The sequence below is a fragment of the Dendrobates tinctorius genome, unplaced genomic scaffold (assembly GCF_039654945.1).
Source record: "Dendrobates tinctorius isolate UK_male_01 unplaced genomic scaffold, ASM3965494v1 ptg000184l, whole genome shotgun sequence".
NCBI lineage: Eukaryota > Metazoa > Chordata > Amphibia > Anura > Dendrobatidae > Dendrobates > Dendrobates tinctorius.
Window position 1 is genome coordinate 18179850 of NW_027361851.1, and position 17922 is coordinate 18197771.

Here is a 17922-nt window from a genome sequence, read left to right on the forward strand (position 1 = left end):
AGAAACTACTGTTTGGCCACACAGCAGGGATTTGAAAGGAAAAGCCCTATTTGGGTTTTGCAATGCAGAATTTGCAGGAATACCTTGCAGATGAAATTTGCAGAGTACCAAAACAGCAGAAAACCTCCCAAAGTGACCACATTTTAGAAATTATTTTGCACAATGAGTTAATCAACACCTGCAATTACTATTGTCAGCCTATAGGTGTTTTCACTCTGAACCATCCAGCATTGCAAGTGATGATTCTGTCACACTAAGGTGCGACCCGTCTTTATTGTCTGTGGCCGAATTGTAGCTTTGGCACAAGGTATACGTATACTCGAGGAAAGAATACACAAGACAAGAGGGTATCGTGTCAGTATGATTCTTCTCTGTCTTTAATCAAACGTGTACAGCTTTTATAACAGAATTTGAGCTACATCATCAGTTACATCATGGACATATTTCCAGTTACTATTTGCTTTTCTCAGGTCGCTACACAATCATTATGTATACTTCTGGGTTACCGTTTACTGCTCCCACTTTGCTAAACAATACTTATATACACAAGTATTGTTTTCTAGTTTGGCTTACCCTGGTCCACCCAGTTTATTCAATATTTGGTGAAGCTTAGGTGAATGATACCATACAGAAACAACTCTAAGAAAATATAAGAAAATATAAGAAAATCAGAAGTATCTTAAAGCAACATGATCCCAATATCCAGCAAAGCGTCCATATAGTGATACAGTTTTGATTCTTGTATATATTCATGTGCCATATATTCTTCCCTTAACAGTCCCTCCTTTGGAGATATGCAAAATCAAAATCCTAATCTCGTCGAACCTATCGATCTGTCCTCCCGGCCTACCTATCTCAACAATGCTGGAACCTAACTAACTAATCTTCACCGTATATACGAGACGACCCATCTCTAGTAGATGGACCCCCTCCTAACGGACTTTGCACAGGAGGAAGTCAGATCCTGGACTTTCCCTCATTGGCTTGCTTCAAGCAGGCATATTCCGGAGGTGGTGCTTGCATGTTTTCATTGGGACATCTTTCATACAGGGGATCTTCAAAATCGGCATGCATGGTCATCACTGTGGTTTCCATAGTTTTCATCATCATTTTCTTAAGGCATGGCACTATGCAGCATAGAATTAAAGAAAATATGATCAAAGGACATAAAATAACTTTTGCAAACTTAATGGGTCAATAATTGCCTTCATGGCATCCCCAGTGTATTTTATAAACCGTTGTTGATTATTGTATAAATAGTTTATCCGCTTTGCATTCTTATTTGCGGGGATGGTGGGTTTAAACACAACTATTGTCTCGTTCTCGACTTTGAATTTGTCAGGTGCTCCCTGTGTGCCCCCACTGGTATCTATGCTTCTTAGCCAAAATTTACCTTTTGTGTCACCATTTTCCCTCCCAAGTTTAGTACTTGAGCCTAGTACATATAACCCTTGCTCATACTCTGAAGGGTTGTCAATAGTAAGGTACAGAACTATGCATCCCTCCTTGGGGCAGTGAGTGGCAGTGACAGGGAGTATTGAATCTGGAAGGCCACTCTGACCCTTAAAATGGGCTTTGGACAGGGTCATGCGACTTAATAGGCTTATTCCCCATTTGTCCCTTCGCTGTAGGGCCTGGGCTGGTTGATGTCTCCAGTCACTTTCACCAGTGTGCCACCCAACAAGAGACTAATCCTCCCAGTTTGAACCTTCCCCTATTTCAGCAGTAGTGACACAGATGAATTGTGTATTAAACCTGATATGAAACTGTGCCATGGGGCCTGGACATTCTTATTGTGAGACAGTAGTCAAATTGATATGTTACTCTTGGGGTGGAGACATTATACCAGAAAGTCAGTATGCCCTTCTCATGAGTGACTACCCCTTGGTGATTGACTACCCCTTGAGCTAGGAGAAGGATAAGTGCCAGATGGATGAAGAGTGGCAGCCGCTACTGGACTCTGGATCCGGCATCTCCTTGCAGTGGGAAGCGAGGACCCATGGACTGCTGCGATAGTTGACAGGACTTGGAACAGGCTGTCATCTCTAGGTTCAAGGGTACGTCTGTTGAACCTCTTGGTGATGAGGACTCAGTCACCGGGCAGGATCTGGTGGGCTCCTATGTCCTCAGGATCTGGGATGGATGAAAAGACTCGAAAATGCATTTTAGTCACATGTTTTTAAACTTAGTCTACATATAGGCAATTATACTTGTGCGTGTATGTGACCCAAGGGAAAGACTAAACTCTTATGCTATGACCCCTGTTTCCTGTATAGCATCAAGTATGTAGAGTTTTTGTTCGAGGCCTTAAATTTTCCTTGTTCATCCTTAGGTGTATTTCATCCTGTATAACTTCATCTTAGGTCCATTTCTTCTTTTCTTCCTTGGATACTTGTTTCTGGAGTGTTATTCCTTTTCCTCTGTTTCCGTGTCAACCGGTATTACTGCTGCTTCTTTTGCTGTTACTTCAGCTAGCCTGTTGCCCACTGCTTCCCTTGAAGTGTCTCCAGTGTGTGTGCTTTTACTTTTACCACCGCAACTCTTCCTGGCATCAACAAGGACTCCATTAATTCTTGCATGGCTTTGTGGTGTCTGACCGGCGTTCCGTTAGCCGTGATGAAGTCTCTTTCTCTCCAGATTGATCTTGATAGCTTCATGTTGAGTGGACCTCTCGTATGCTTCTGTCAAGGCCTGCAGTCCTTTTGGATATAGGCAGTGGTTTTGCTGGCAGCAAGTTACTTCTGTGGCTACTGCTATACCAGTGTGCGAACGGCCTTCTTGGTCTGCATACCTTGGTCTATCCACAATGAGCATCAGGTCAGGATCTTCCAGGTGTTCTCTTGCCTCATGACAGCAAGACAATCGCGTTCAGCCATTTCAGAGTCGACTACCTCTTCCACTAATGTGTCAGAGATGTGGTTTTCATCCTCCATCTTCCTCCCCCCTTTGGCAGAGGTAGAAGAGTAGCTGAATTATGGACAGCACATCTGGAGATGGTGACGTCCGGGAGCAGAGTAGGGCATTGCAGACAGGTGCTTTGGGCCAGGATCTTCAACTGGTGACCCATAAAAATATCAGAAGCTTTGTCCAGCACAGGTGGGTTGCAAACACGGTTCTCATGCAAGTTGGGACTCCACGAGCCACTTGGTCAAGTCTTGGAGAGTAGAAGCCAGGAGGGCATTGTCTTCCTCCGTGAAGCTGTGTTAGGACTCCATTTACATGGTCAGGCTTCTTCATGACAAACAGACAAAACAGTTCGGTATAGCCTGGCAGTCCTAGAGCTGTGAAAATGTGATTGCAATTTAGTATATAAAACACACTGATTACCTTCTTGGAAAGTCTTGAAATAATTATAAAAAGGTTGCATGTGTAGAAGAGCAGTATTGGCTTGGCTGTCTTCAGTCAGGGGAAGAGGTCATCCATATATATTGTAAAACGAAGTGGCTGTGGGATGTATCCTCTTCCAGGGCTCCAGGACCGTGGTCATGGCTCGGGTGAACATAGAGAGGCTATACTGTGCCCCTTGAGGCATCATAGTCCAAATATATTGCTGGCCCTCATGTGAAAACAAACAGGTACTGGCTTGCAGCATGTAGAAATAAACTGAAGAAAGCATTGGCCAGGTCAATCACCGTAAACCATAGAAAAATAAATAGAATTGATAAAAAAAAACATAGTGTGTGGATTTGGTACCATAGATGTGTTCAGTACTATAACTTCATTGACAGCACATAAGTCATGTATTATCCATAACTTCATAGAAATAATTGCAAATTATGAAATGGAGGGTGAAATAGGATGAATATTGCAATTTCCTTGGCAGCAGGGCTACTGGCTTCGGCCCCACCTTTACAAACTGGATTTTCAGCCTGCCAATATTGAGTCTGGGATCAGTGCCATTAGTTCAACGCCCACATGATCTACAGATGTGTCCTGTAAAAAAAAAAAAAAAAAAAAAAGACTACATACTTCTTCAGCAAGTAGATCAATGTCCCTGATCAATCTTCTGATTGCATCGGGACCCACCAGGAATTTGAGAGGAGTATCCTCAACCTCTGTCTGGGTGAGAGATGTTGTTTCTCTACTGTATTTTTGTGGGGGGGGGCGAGCTGTTTACTAGGGTATCTGTCTCCTGGCATTTCCAGGAGTCCTTGCATGTAGTAGATTGTGTATAAAAGTATGAGCTTTGAGGCTTAAAAGATGATGATGATAATTATGTCCCCTCACCATATAACGATAAATACTGTAGATTATCAGTCTGAGCTATTTATTTCCTGTCTCCTCCGGTTCTGTTTACTTATATACCTCCATGTCATATTCATCTTTTTCTTCATTATTCTTTTCATAAATTACATTAATTAATAAAACTATAATGGATGCTGGACAGGATGTAGCACAAGACGTGCCATCTATATAAATAGTTGGAAAGAAGGTACGGCTCTTTGGGTTGGTCATCTGACAGTCAGAACAAGTCTCACGATATTCTGCATTCTGCGTTTGACAGCTGGCACACGTCCAGTCATCGGGAATGTATATAGAAGTATAAATGAATGTAATGCAGATATTGCAACTGACATCTTCCTGTGTAAATATTTGTTTTGCACAAAATTCAGCAATCTTGTTATATTCCTCTCCTCATGCCTTTTTTCCTAACTTCCTCTGCCATCTTATAAAATGCTTCAGGGTCCTGTAACACCTCATAATACCTGAGGCTGGGACGCTGCTCTCCACTCATTAACACATTCTTCTATCTCTTCTTATCTAATGCTCCTCCCCTCGTGATCAGAGGGTTTCTTAACGTACATTTTCTTTCTCACTCCACTATGGGTCATATCTGTCTTATAGATATTGACTGACTGCTCCCACCCATTCTATCATCTGAATTCTGAGTATATCTGAAAAACATATGTATGTGGGCGTCTTGAAACAAATTCTCACGGGGTTATGAACAGTTGGATATGTGACTGTAAAAGCTGTATGTACTCCTTATGTCCGAGTAAAGGGGTCTTCAGTGAACATAGTGATGTCTAGCTATCTTGAACACAGTAATATAGGGAATTAACCAACAACTAACACCAGAGTATTTCACAAATCTTGTGTATCCAGAAACTGCGTAGTATAAAAATACCTTATAAATTGTTAAAATTTCTGTTTCCTCAAAACTTTCGCTCTAAAACCTTTCAAAGAAAACCATCTCATAGAGAAATGTAGTGACATTAGTAAAACAATAACTAACAAGTAACAATAGACCTCGGATCTCACAGAGATATCTGTACAAATCAAGCAATTACCATTCAAGTAATTCTCTTTCTACCTGAACCAACTAACCTTATAATTATAGTATGCAGAACAAAACCAGTTTATCCAATTCTCTAATTTCACAACATATATATGTATACACACATAGAATGCATTCAAAAATTTTAACCACATGCTAGTACGCCTCCTGCAAATTATACACACTACAAAAGACAAAAGACAATGAATTTAAAACTGGTACTGACATCAAATACTGCGAATCCTTGACACCAAAACAATTCGCAATTTACCTATCCATATGCCAGCCTGATTTGTAGAGGTGAAAAATCTACACCTGGGCAAACCATACTTTTCAGGGAGAGAGCAATCACTCAGTCACATCAACACGGTAATTGAAATTACCCTTCCACCCATATAACTTATGAACCTATGCTGCAGCTAAAACACCATCATCTTAGCCAGATGATGTCCGGTGGGAAACCCGCAAGAAGTTACCAACCACTTAGAGGTTGGAAAATCACTGAGAGTAATCAAGCCCCTATTCCCACTTGCCCACTGGGAGAGACACAGTTCAGACTTCTGCGATCATCGGTCAAGCCGAGAGCAGGACCGGAACCAGAGTGACAGAGAATTTGCTCAGTACGTCTCCCTATCCATATTTATTTCCTTTTCAGGCTGGCTGAGGTAACAATCACGTATGCAAACAACCAAAACAGCAAAGCAGAGAGGCAAAGCAGATAAGGCAGACAATTAAACTTTTAGATTACCGTAATTATAAATATGCTTGAAGGGTTACTGTGTGTATACTATAAAACAACTTATTACATTTTATATTTTATATCCTCCGGACTGAATACAGATAATGTAGCGTGATTATTAAACACTTTGCATTCAGGAAATGCAGCTGAAATAGCAGTCTAACCAGTATGGCAGTATATTCAATATGAGAGCTGCGGACAGGTGTGTCACAACAATGCATCAATACTTCAAACATAAAAAAAAACTATTATGAATGTATTCCTTATCCCTTTCACTGTTCTTTTGTTACCAAGGCAACTAGGGCTGGGCTTTTTGTCACTTTAGGTATAGTAAATAGTGGTAATCACTTCTAGATAGGTGGTTGATATTTCAGCAGAGGGGGAAAAATTAGTAATCACCTCTTTCCTTAAAAATGTATATACCGTGTCATTCACGTCACCGGGCCCAGTTTATACCGTGGGCGTATGGCCGGACGTGAGCACCTATATGTATATATCTGATATATATATATAACTTCTTCGACCGTCTAAGGTCGGAACCAGGGTGATAACTCAGTGGAAACAGCCCCTTTGCACTCTGCTCTGTATGCTTCTAGTAGCCCTAGTGCAGTATGAAATAGTTTTTATCAGATACTAGATGGATTCTAGATACACCCTCCGAATTGGTTAGACCGGATAATACACACAGACAATTAAGGAATTATATACCTGACCGGGTCCGTAGGCTCAGGACTTTCAAACGTGGTCAGTTTAAGGGTTCAGAGAAGACAGCCAACTATCTCCTCCCAGCCGGACGTGAATACAGAAGGTTAGGTAAGATGATATATTTTCTCACCAGGTCTCGAGCTGCAGTCTCGTCCCGCTGGAAAGACGTCCGTCCTGGGGGGAGATTTTGTTGCGGCTGTGATCATCTGGTATCGTCCTGAGCCCCACGTTGGGCGCCAACTGATGATTCTGTCACACTAAGGTGCGACCCGTCTTAATTGTCTGTGGCCGAATTGTAGCTTTGGCACAAGGTATACGTATACTCGAGGAAAGAATACACAAGACAAGAGGGTATCGTGTCAGTATGATTCTTCTCTGTCTTTAATCAAACGTGTACAGCTTTTATAACAGAATTTGAGCTACATCATCAGTTACATCATGGACATATTTCCAGTTACTATTTGCTTTTCTCAGGTCGCTACACAATCATTATGTACACTTCTGGGTTACCGTTTACTGCTCCCACATTGCTAAACAATACTTATATACACAAGTATTGTTTTCTAGCTTGGCTTACCCTGGTCCACCCAGTTTATTCAATATTTGGTGAAGCTTAGGTGAATGATACCATACAGAAACAACTCTAAGAAAATATAAGAAAATATAAGAAAATCAGAAGTATCTTAAAGCAACATGATCCCAATATCCAGCAAAGCGTCCATATAGTGATACAGTTTTGATTCTTGTATATATTCATGTGCCATATATTCTTCCCTTAACACAAGTATGCCAGTTTAGTGCCCAGCTTTTGCTTGCAGAGACAAGCAACCCATACATTTTTAAGTGGGCTCTACTCACTGGAGCAATGTCAAATATGTAGATGCTTTGTCTCACCATTAAAGTAGAAACCTCCTATATTTCAAATTAAAGATGACGGACCTGTGTTCAGCTTGTGTTTTTTGCCTTTTTGACTTTGTCCACAGCATATTTTTTAAGGACATTTGTCTCAGTAATGCCTCAGTGTTTCAAAGTCAAACAAGCTGACTATAATCATTCAGCTAGTGTCTGATAAGTGCTGTCTGTTTCAGCTATCAGGTTACCTTTTAATCCTCTTACAGCTAAGTCAATCTGAAATAAAACAAAATAGAGGAAAAATTACTAAAAAACATTCATGTGTTCAAAAGGAAAAAGTTACCGTTTCTCAAATTTTTAACATTTTGTTTTCTGTAGATAGTTAAGATTTTTAGGCCTTTTGATCATGATCAGTCCATGTGCTTTGTTTAATATCTCCTTAAAATGTAAACGGTGAAGAAAAAGCATTTTGCCGAAACCCGGGATTGGACCAGGGACCTTTAGATCTTCAGTCTAACGCTCTCCCAACTGAGCTATTTCTGCCATATCTATACATTTTCTGGGGGGTTTGACACTCTGCAAATGTCAAGTGTCACACCTGGAGGGATATATTATAATTTTTCATTTGACTGTTTTTTGAAGCATGATTTCTATTTGAAACGCCTTCCATTTTGCTGTACATATTTAATAACATTCATTAACTATTTGTGAATGAGTAGAAAAAGACAGCAATTTTGCCATTGAATTTTTACATTTTCAGTTTGTCTCCATGCACCAGTATAATTCTGACCCTGTGCTTCTAGAATAGGTCATGGTCGCACATAAAACACAATTTGCATGCATAATGTTACATCAAGTTTTATTTTTTATGAGATGCAAACAATTGGAGCAAAAAAGAGACAAAAATTTAGAGAAAATATTTTTTTGATTGTTAAAAGTGAGACCATTTGTCCCAAAATGTGCTGAAACATGTCAGAATGACATGGGCATTTCACATTTTTTAAACTATGATTACCTACTTGTTAAGTTTTTGTTTATTAAGTATCGTTATGGTCTATTGATGTATGAGGTGAAAACTATGAAAGTAGACTTACCAGCAAATCCGTTTCTAGATATATTTCATGACAGCACTGTAGAAGGTTGATTCCCTACCCTAATAGGGACAGAGAACACAAAGAGGTGAAATAGTCCCTCCTCATTGACTGTCCAAAGGATTTTTCTAGTGCCAAAAGAACAACAGACATATGCACAAAAAATCTGTTTGATGTTCCTAGAGTTCTTTTTTGAGAGGACAAATTCAGATTCACTCCAAAGACTCTCAGGAAATTTTTCAAAACCACATTACATGAAGATAAAGTTTCTTGAAATTAAATGTTGATGTCAGAAGTGGGATGTGAACCCACGCCTCGAGGGGAAACTGCAACCTAAACGCAGCGCCTTAGACCACTCAGCCATCTTGACTTCGATATGCAATTGGAACTTAACTCCTTCCATGCTAGTCAGCAGAAATGTTACCATTCCTTGTGATTAAAAACTTGTCACACCACCCCAAAAAAGTCAATAAATAACATTTTTTATATGCGTACTTTTCGTCTGCATTAATTTTTAAACCTCCATTTATTTTGTTTGGATATTAGAAATGTTAGATTTCTCACAAATGCGGTGATGCACCACATTTCTTCAGAAACTACTGTTTGGCCACACAGCAGGGCTTTGAAAGGAAGAGCCCTATTTGGGTTTTGCAATGCAGATTTTGCAGGAATACCTTGCAGATGAAATTTGCAGAGTACCAAAACAGCAGAAAACCTCCCAAAGTGACCACATTTTAGAAATTATTTTGCACAATGAGTTAATCAACACCTGCAATTACTATTGTCAGCCTATAGGTGTTTTCACTCTGAACCATCCAGCATTGCAAGTATGCCAGTTTAGTGCCCAGCTTTTGCTTGCAGAGACAAGCAACCCATACATTTTTAAGTGGGCTCTACTCACTGGAGCAATGTCAAATATGTAGATGCTTTGTCTCACCATTAAAGTAGAAACCTCCTATATTTCAAATTAAAGATGACGGACCTGTGTGGAGCTTGTGTTTTTTGCCTTTTTGACTTTGTCCACAGCATATTTTTTAAGGACATTTGTCTCAGTAATGCCTCAGTGTTTCAAAGTCAAACAAGCTGACTATAATCATTCAGCTAGTGTCTGATAAGTGCTGTCTGTTTCAGCTATCAGGTTACCTTTTAATCCTCTTACAGCTAAGTCAATCTGAAATAAAACAAAATAGAGGAAAAATTACTAAAAAAAATTCATGTGTTCAAAAGGAAAAAGTTACCGTTTCTCAAATTTTTAACATTTTGTTTTCTGTAGATAGTTAAGATTTTTAGGCCTTTTGATCATGATCAGTCCATGTGCTTTGTTTAATATCTCCTTAAAATGTAAACGGTGAAGAAAAAGCATTTTGCCGAAACCCGGGATTGGACCAGGGACCTTTAGATCTTCAGTCTAACGCTCTCCCAACTGAGCTATTTCGGCAATATCTATACATTTTCTGGGGGGTTTGACACTCTGCAAATGTCAAGTGTCACACCTGGAGGGATATATTATAATTTTTCATTTGACTGTTTTTTGAAGCATGATTTCTATTTGAAACGCCTTCCATTTTGCTGTACATATTTAATAACATTCATTAACTATTTGTGAATGAGTAGAAAAAGACAGCAATTTTGCCATTGAATTTTTACATTTTCAGTTTGTCTCCATGCACCAGTATAATTCTGACCCTGTGCTTCTAGAATAGGTCATGGTCGCACATAAAACACAATTTGCATGCATAATGTTACATCAAGTTTTATTTTTTATGAGATGCAAACAATTGGAGCAAAAAAGAGACAAAAATTTAGAGAAAATATTTTATTGATTGTTAATGTTAAAAGTGAGACCATTTGTCCCAAAATGTGCTGAAACATGTCAGAATGACATGGGCATTTCACATTTTTTAAACTATGATTACCTACTTGTTAAGTTTTTGTTTATTAAGTATCGTTATGGTCTATTGATGTATGAGGTGAAAACTATGAAAGTAGACTTACCAGCAAATCCGTTTCTAGATATATTTCATGACAGCACTGTAGAAGGTTGATTCCCTACCCTAATAGGGACAGAGAACACAAAGAGGTGAAATAGTCCCTCCTCATTGACTGTCCAAAGGATTTTTCTAGTGCCAAAAGAACAACAGACATATGCACAAAAAATCTGTTTGATGTTCCTAGAGTTCTTTTTTGAGAGGACAAATTCAGATTCACTCCAAAGACTCTCAGGAAATCTTTAAATCAATAAATGAAGATAAAGTTTCTTGAAATTAAATGTTGATGTCAGAAGTGGGATTTGAACCCACGCCTTCCAGGGGAGACTGCGACCTGAACGCTGCACCTTAGACCGCTCGGCCATCCTGACTTCGATATGCAATTGGAACTTAACTCCTTCCATGCTAGTCAGCAGAAATGTTACCATTTTTTGTGATTACAAACTTGTCACACCACCCCAAAAAAGTCAATAAATAACATTTTTTATATGCGTACTTTTCGTCTGCATTAATTTTTAAACCTCCATTTATTTTGTTTGGATATTAGAAATGTTAGATTTCTCACAAATGCGGTGATGCACCACATTTCTTCAGAAACTACTGTTTGGCCACACAGCAGGGCTTTGAAAGGAAGAGCCCTATTTGGGTTTTGCAATGCAGATTTTGCAGGACTACCTTGCAGATGAAATTTGCAGAGTACCAAAACAGCAGAAAACCTCCCAAAGTGACCACATTTTAGAAATTATTTTGCACAATGAGTTAATCAACACCTGCAATTACTATTGTCAGCCTATAGGTGTTTTCACTCTGAACCATCCAGCATTGCAAATATGCCAGTTTAGTGCCCAGCTTTTGCTTGCAGAGGCAAGCAACCCATACATTTTTAAGTCGGCTCTACTCACTGGAGCAATGTCAAATATGTAGATGCTTTGTCTCACCATTAAAGTAGAAACCTCCTATATTTCAAATTAAAGATGACGGACCTGTGTGGAGCTTGTGTTTTTTGCCTTTTTGACTTTGTCCACAGCATATTTTTTAAGGACATTTGTCTCAGTAATGCCTCAGTGTTTCAAAGTCAAACAAGCTGACTATAATCATTCAGCTAGTGTCTGATAAGTGCTGTCTGTTTCAGCTATCAGGTTACCTTTTAATCCTCTTACAGCTAAGTCAATCTGAAATAAAACAGAATAGAGGAAAAATTACTAAAAAACATTCATGTGTTCAAAAGGAAAAAGTTACCGTTTCTCAAATTTTTAACATTTTGTTTTCTGTAGATAGTTAAGATTTTTAGGCCTTTTGATCATGATCAGTCCATGTGCTTTGTTTAATATCTCCTTAAAATGTAAACGGTGAAGAAAAAGCATTTTGCCGAAACCCGGGATTGGACCAGGGACCTTGAGATCTTCAGTCTAACGCTCTCCCAACTGAGCTATTTCTGCCATATTTATACATTTTCTGGATGGTTTGACACTCTGCAAATGTCAAGTGTCACACCTGGAGGGATATATTATAATTTTTCATTTGACTGTTTTTTGAAGCATGATTTCTATTTGAAACGCCTTCCATTTTGCTGTACATATTTAATAACATTCATTAACTATTTGTGAATGAGTAGAAAAAGACAGCAATTTTGCCATTGAATTTTTACATTTTCAGTTTGTCTCCATGCACCAGTATAATTCTGACCCTGTGCTTCTAGAATAGGTCATGGTCGCACATAAAACACAATTTGCATGCATAATGTTACATCAAGTTTTATTTTTTATGAGATGCAAACAATTGGAGCAAAAAAGAGACAAAAATTTAGAGAAAATATTTTATTGATTGTTAAAAGTGAGACCATTTGTCCCAAAATGTGCTGAAACATGTCAGAATGACATGGGCATTTCACATTTTTTAAACTATGATTACCTACTTGTTAAGTTTTTGTTTATTAAGTATCGTTATGGTCTATTGATGTATGAGGTGAAAACTATGAAAGTAGACTTACCAGCAAATCCGTTTCTAGATATATTTCATGACAGCACTGTAGAAGGTTGATTCCCTACCCTAATAGGGACAGAGAACACAAAGAGGTGAAATAGTCCCTCCTCATTGACTGTCCAAAGGATTTTTCTAGTGCCAAAAGAACAACAGACATATGCACAAAAAATCTGTTTGATGTTCCTAGAGTTCTTTTTTGAGAGGACAAATTCAGATTCACTCCAAAGACTCTCAGGAAATTTTTCAAAACCACATTACTAAGTTTTGTTTGACCTCATCTAATCAATAAATGAAGATAAAGTTTCTTGAAATTAAATGTTGATGTCAGAAGTGGGATTTGAACCCACGCCTCCAGGGGAGACTGCGACCTGAACGCAGCGCCTTAGACCGCTCGGTATTAGACCGCTCGCCTTAGACAGCTTCGATATGCAATTGGAACTTAACTCCTTCCATGCTAGTCAGCCGAAATGTTACCATTCCTTGTGATTAAAAACTTGTCACACCACCCCAAAAAAGTCAATAAATAACATTTTTTATATGCGTACTTTTCGTCTGCATTAATTTTTAAACCTCCATTTATTTTGTTTGGATATTAGAAATGTTAGATTTCTCACAAATGCGGTGATGCACCACATTTCTTCAGAAACTACTGTTTGGCCACACAGCAGGGCTTTGAAAGGAAGAGCCCTATTTGGGTTTTGCAATGCAGATTTTGCAGGAATACCTTGCAGATGAAATTTGCAGAGTACCAAAACAGCAGAAAACCTCCCAAAGTGACCACAGTTTAGAAATTATTTTGCACAATGAGTTAATCAACACCTGCAATTACTATTGTCAGCCTATAGGTGTTTTCACTCTGAACCATCCAGCATTGCAAGTATGCCAGTTTAGTGCCCAGCTTTTGCTTGCAGAGACAAGCAACCCATACATTTTTAAGTGGGCTCTACTCACTGGAGCAATGTCAAATATGTAGATGCTTTGTCTCACCATTAAAGTAGAAACCTCCTATATTTCAAATTAAAGATGACGGACCTGTGTTCAGCTTGTGTTTTTTGCCTTTTTGACTTTGTCCACAGCATATTTTTTAAGGACATTTGTCTCAGTAATGCCTCAGTGTTTCAAAGTCAAACAAGCTGACTATAATCATTCAGCTAGTGTCTGATAAGTGCTGTCTGTTTCAGCTATCATTTTACCTTTTAATCCTCTTACAGCTAAGTCAATCTGAAATAAAACAAAATAGAGGAAAAATTACTAAAAAACATTCATGTGTTCAAAAGGAAAAAGTTACCGTTTCTCAAATTTTTAACATTTTGTTTTCTGTAGATAGTTAAGATTTTTAGGCCTTTTGATCATGATCAGTCCATGTGCTTTGTTTAATATCTCCTTAAAATGTAAACGGTGAAGAAAAAGCATTTTGCCGAAACCCGGGATTGGACCAGGGACCTTTAGATCTTCAGTCTAACGCTCTCCCAACTGAGCTATTTCTGCCATATCTATACATTTTCTCGGGGGTTTGACACTCTGCAAATGTCAAGTGTCACACCTGGAGGGATATATTATAATTTTTCATTTGACTGTTTTTTGAAGCATGATTTCTATTTGAAACGCCTTCCATTTTGCTGTACATATTTAATAACATTCATTAACTATTTGTGAATGAGTAGAAAAAGACAGCAATTTTGCCATTGAATTTTTACATTTTCAGTTTGTCTCCATGCACCAGTATAATTCTGACCCTGTGCTTCTAGAATAGGTCATGGTCGCACATAAAACACAATTTGCATGCATAATGTTACATCAAGTTTTATTTTTTATGAGATGCAAACAATTGGAGCAAAAAAGAGACAAAAATTTAGAGAAAATATTTTATTGATTGTTAAAAGTGAGACCATTTGTCCCAAAATGTGCTGAAACATGTCAGAATGACATGGGCATTTCACATTTTTTAAACTATGATTACCTACTTGTTAAGTTTTTGTTTATTAAATATCGTTATGGTCTATTGATGTATGAGGTGAAAACTATGAAAGTAGACTTACCAGCAAATCCGTTTCTAGATATATTTCATGACAGCACTGTAGAAGGTTGATTCCCTACCCTAATAGGGACAGAGAACACAAAGAGGTGAAATAGTCCCTCCTCATTGACTGTCCAAAGGATTTTTCTAGTGCCAAAAGAACAACAGACATATGCACAAAAAATCTGTTTGATGTTCCTAGAGTTCTTTTTTGAGAGGACAAATTCAGATTCACTCCAAAGACTCTCAGGAAATTTTTCAAAACCACATTACATGAAGATAAAGTTTCTTGAAATTAAATGTTGATGTCAGAAGTGGGATTTGAACCCACACCTCCAGAGGAAACTGCAACCTAAACGCAGCGCCTTAGACCACTCGGCCATCTTGACTTCGGTATGCAATTGGAACTTAACTCCTTCCATGCTAGTCAGCAGAAATGTTACCATTCCTTGTGATTAAAAACTTGTCACACCACCCCAAAAAAGTCAATAAATAACATTTTTTATATGCGTACTTTTCGTCTGCATTAATTTTTAAACCTCCATTTATTTTGTTTGGATATTAGAAATGTTAGATTTCTCACAAATGCGGTGATGCACCACATTTCTTCAGAAACTACTGTTTGGCCACACAGCAGGGCTTTGAAAGGAAGAGCCCTATTTGGGTTTTGCAATGCAGATTTTGCAGGAATACCTTGCAGATGAAATTTGCAGAGTACCAAAACAGCAGAAAACCTCCCAAAGTGACCACATTTTAGAAATTATTTTGCACAATGAGTTAATCAACACCTGCAATTACTATTGTCAGCCTATAGGTGTTTTCACTCTGAACCATCCAGCATTGCAAGTATGCCAGTTTAGTGCCCAGCTTTTGCTTGCAGAGACAAGCAACCCATACATTTTTAAGTGGGCTCTACTCACTGGAGCAATGTCAAATATGTAGATGCTTTGTCTCACCATTAAAGTAGAAACCTCCTATATTTCAAATTAAAGATGACGGACCTGTGTTCAGCTTGTGTTTTTTGCCTTTTTGACTTTGTCCACAGCATATTTTTTAAGGACATTTGTCTCAGTAATGCCTCAGTGTTTCAAAGTCAAACAAGCTGACTATAATCATTCAGCTAGTGTCTGATAAGTGCTGTCTGTTTCAGCTATCAGGTTACCTTTTAATCCTCTTACAGCTAAGTCAATCTGAAATAAAACAAAATAGAGGAAAAATTACTAAAAAACATTCATGTGTTCAAAAGGAAAAAGTTACCGTTTCTCAAATTTTTAACATTTTGTTTTCTGTAGATAGTTAAGATTTTTAGGCCTTTTGATCATGATCAGTCCATGTGCTTTGTTTAATATCTCCTTAAAATGTAAACGGTGAAGAAAAAGCATTTTGCCGAAACCCGGGATTGGACCAGGGACCTTTAGATGTTCAGTCTAACGCTCTCCCAACTGAGCTATTTCTGCCATATCTATACATTTTCTGGGGGGTTTGACACTCTGCAAATGTCAAGTGTCACACCTGGAGGGATATATTATAATTTTTCATTTGACTGTTTTTTGAAGCATGATTTCTATTTGAAACGCCTTCCATTTTGCTGTACATATTTAATAACATTCATTAACTATTTGTGAATGAGTAGAAAAAGACAGCAATTTTGCCATTGAATTTTTACATTTTCAGTTTGTCTCCATGCACCAGTATAATTCTGACCCTGTGCTTCTAGAATAGGTCATGGTCGCACATAAAACACAATTTGCATGCATAATGTTACATCAAGTTTTATTTTTTATGAGATGCAAACAATTGGAGCAAAAAAGAGACAAAAATTTAGAGAAAATATTTTATTGATTGTTAAAAGTGAGACCATTTGTCCCAAAATGTGCTGAAACATGTCAGAATGACATGGGCATTTCACATTTTTTAAACTATGATTACCTACTTGTTAAGTTTTTGTTTATTAAGTATCGTTATGGTCTATTGATGTATGAGGTGAAAACTATGAAAGTAGACTTACCAGCAAATCCGTTTCTAGATATATTTCATGACAGCACTGTAGAAGGTTGATTCCCTACCCTAATAGGGACAGAGAACACAAAGAGGTGAAATAGTCCCTCCTCATTGACTGTCCAAAGGATTTTTCTAGTGCCAAAAGAACAACAGACATATGCACAAAAAATCTGTTTGATGTTCCTAGAGTTCTTTTTTGAGAGGACAAATTCAGATTCACTCCAAAGACTCTCAGGAAATTTTTCAAAACCACATTACTAAGTTTTGTTTGACCTCATCTAATCAATAAATGAAGATAAAGTTTCTTGAAATTAAATGTCAGAAGTGGGATTTGAACCCACGCCTCGAGGGGAGACTGCGACCTGAACGCAGCACCTTAGCACGCTCGGTATTAGACCGCTTGCCTTAGACCGCTTCGATATGCAATTGGAACTTAACTCCTTCCATGCTAGTCAGCAGAAATGTTACCATTCCTTGTGATTAAAAACTTGTCACACCACCCCAAAATAGTCAATAAATAACATTTTTTATATGCGTACTTTTCGTCTGCATTAATTTTTAAACCTCCATTTATTTTGTTTGGATATTAGAAATGTTAGATTTCTCACAAATGCGGTGATGCACCACATTTCTTCAGAAACTACTGTTTGGCCACACAGCAGGGCTTTGAAAGGAAGAGCCCTATTTGGGTTTTGCAATGCAGATTTTGCAGGAATACCTTGCAGATGAAATTTGCAGAGTACCAAAACAGCAGAAAACCTCCCAAAGTGACCACATTTTAGAAATTATTTTGCACAATGAGTTAATCAACACCTGCAATTACTATTGTCAGCCTATAGGTGTTTTCACTCTGAACCATCCAGCATTGCAAGTATGCCAGTTTAGTGCCCAGCTTTTGCTTGCAGAGACAAGCAACCCATACATTTTTAAGTGGGCTCTACTCACTGGAGCAATGTCAAATATGTAGATGCTTTGTCTCACCATTAAAGTAGAAACCTCCTATATTTCAAATTAAAGATGACGGACCTGTGTGGAGCTTGTGTTTTTTGCCTTTTTGACTTTGTCCACAGCATATTTTTTAAGGACATTTGTCTCAGTAATGCCTCAGTGTTTCAAAGTCAAACAAGCTGACTATAATCATTCAGCTAGTGTCTGATAAGTGCTGTCTGTTTCAGCTATCAGGTTACCTTTTAATCCTCTTACAGCTAAGTCAATCTGAAATAAAACAAAATAGAGGAAAAATTACTAAAAAACATTCATGTGTTCAA

General features: G+C 38.2%; 2 non-coding genes across 2 annotated transcripts; both read right to left on the minus strand.

Moving 5' to 3' along the window:
* Nucleotides 1-10030: 10030 nt before the first annotated feature.
* Nucleotides 10031-10103, minus strand: TRNAF-GAA (transfer RNA phenylalanine (anticodon GAA)). The gene has a single exon. It is a non-coding gene; the product is annotated as a tRNA-Phe (tRNA).
* A 4856-nt stretch (nt 10104-14959) lies between these two features.
* Nucleotides 14960-15042, minus strand: TRNAL-UAG (transfer RNA leucine (anticodon UAG)). The gene has a single exon. It is a non-coding gene; the product is annotated as a tRNA-Leu (tRNA).
* Nucleotides 15043-17922: the final 2880 nt, after the last annotated feature.